Here is a 2,323-nt window from a genome sequence, read left to right on the forward strand (position 1 = left end):
GGCGAGGGCGCCTGGATATGTCCTGCTTCCAGCGAGCGTGGACCCTCCAGGAAGGGCGCAAGACCAGACCCCGAGCACCGCCGCCGCCGAAGGAGGCTCCAGTCTGTGTCTGGCGACCTGTAAAAACTTTATCGCCCGGATGTTTAAGCAGAAGGTCGCATTGCAAACAGTCTGTCCCACTGGGGGACCAATTCTGACTTGTAAGTTGGACAGGAAAGAAAAGAAAGTCACGGCAGCCCAGGGTAACTTGCCTGCGTATGTATGTGTGTATGTATGTGTGTGTGTGGGTGTGTGTATGTATGTATATGTATGTATGTGTGTGTGCATGCGTGTGTATATATGTGTATGTATGTGTGTATGCATGTGTGTGTGTGTGTGTATGCGTGCGCGTCTGTATATATATGTGTGTGTGTGTGTATGTGTGTGTGTGTGTGTATGTGTGTGTGTGTGTGTTTACTTATTTAAAGGAGCCGGCCCAGAAGCAGAAAGGCAAACCGGACACTGCCTATGGCAGTTTCTTCATGCACCCTGTTCTTCCAGGGCTTAGTTCCTCAGCTCACCAGTATAATAGGAATGGGGTAAAAGCTTTCCTCCCCAAAGGAATGAACAGAGGCAAACACCACCAGGACCGGATTCTCCAAAGGGGCTTTAAGAAGACTCAGTCCTGATGGTGGTGAAGGATCCCCTGGCTCCACCCCAGGTGTGAATCTGAACCTCTGGAGGTGAGCTGGGAAATTACCCAGCTAACAAGTTCCCCAGGTGATTCTCACGCACAGTTTTGGGAGCCCAGACATTATGTAAAGATGGTCCCAGTAGTTCAGGTGGCCGAGGGTGAAAGTTCAACTGGGCCAATTGGACCCCTGGGGCAGAACCTGCAAATAGATTCGCAGCTCCTGGAGATTGGGATTTAGATCAGCTCCAGTCTGGGACGCTGGCCTCTCCTGTCCCCTTCAACACTCTGGAAATTGCCTAAGGAAGCCCAAAAGCAAGTCGTCTGCAGTTTGTAAGGGAGATCCATTCATTCATCCGTTCATTCACTTTGAATTGGTAACCATGTACATAGTATACATTTCAAATAATGCAGAAGGGCTAACAATGAAAAGTCTTCCACCCTGTCCCTTCCTCCCCAAACACAACTAATTTGTAAATTTGGTATCTTTTTTTATTAATCTTCACCCGAGGATATTTTTTCCATTGATCTTTACAAAGAGTGGGAGGAGTGGGAAAGAGAGACAGAGAGGGAGAGAGAGAGAAAAACTGATGTGAGAGAGACACATTGCGTCTGGGGTAGGGATGGAACCTGCAACAACCCAGGCTCGAGCCCTTGACCAGAACTGAACCTGGGACCCTTTGGTATGCAGGTTGACTCTAATCACTGAACTACACCGGCCAGGGCTGTCATAAGTTTTTGAGTGTATCCTTTCAAGATATTTATGCATGCAAAAGTATTCATGTATTCATAGATGCATATGTATTCATATCCTTCTTTCAACACTAAGGAAATATCCCTTCCTTTGACATTACCATTGTTGACTCTGAGTGTGACATATCAGCACAATTAAAGATGCCTTATTTTTAATGGTCTCCGAATATTTTTAATGATGGATATTTATGATGTTTTCAATCTCTGGCTATCATATATCTTGCTGCAATGACTGTCTTTGTACATACTTCTTGGTCCACATATATGACGATGGTTTAATACTTAGAAGTGGAATTACTGGCTCTAAACACAATGGGAATTTTAAATTCCAAGAGATGCTGCCAAATTACCCTCAAAAGAGACTGCACCAACCTATACTTCTATCAGTGTGTGCGATTGGCCCTTCATTCCCGGCCACCACCACCCCTCCCCCCAGGGAAGTGATTTTTTACAAAGAACATAGCTTTGTGAGCATTAAATGAGTTGATGTGCACAGGCAATTTTAGAACGTTGCTAACACAGAGAAAGGCTCAAGAAAGTGTTAGAGGTTAGTTCCCCTAACCACACTCCTTTGTGTGGTAACCCCTGCTTTGGGTCTGCTTCAGTCCCAGCTCTGTAAACTTGGGCAAGGTCCTTAGCCTCTTTGGGACCCAGGTTCCTTACCTTTAATAGGAGAATGGTAATGTCTCTCTCTGAATTAAATCAGATAAAAGAGTTACATACATTTTGGGATCCAATTATTGTCCAATAAGTGATAGCTTTTTTTCCCCCTCAAACTTTCCTCCCAACTTTTTGTTTTGAAAATTTCAAACCTACAGAAGTTACCAAAAAATTACCCATATACTCTTCACCTAGATTTACCAACTATTAACTTATTACCACTTTCTCTCTCTCTCTCTT

At 44.6% G+C, this 2,323-nt stretch overlaps 1 protein-coding gene across 1 annotated transcript in view; it reads left to right on the plus strand.

The window, feature by feature from the left end:
- The first annotated feature begins 6 nt into the window (after positions 1-6).
- Positions 7-2,323, plus strand: part of TMEM229B (transmembrane protein 229B) — a 59,695-nt gene continuing 57,378 nt past the window's right edge. The window contains exon 1 of the mRNA XM_006760775.2: positions 7-200. The gene's annotated coding sequence lies outside the window, so the exon portion shown is untranslated. The remainder of the gene's footprint in view (positions 201-2,323) is intronic.

The sequence above is a fragment of the Myotis davidii genome, unplaced genomic scaffold (assembly GCF_000327345.1).
Source record: "Myotis davidii unplaced genomic scaffold, ASM32734v1 scaffold17, whole genome shotgun sequence".
In the NCBI taxonomy this organism is placed as follows: domain Eukaryota; kingdom Metazoa; phylum Chordata; class Mammalia; order Chiroptera; family Vespertilionidae; genus Myotis; species Myotis davidii.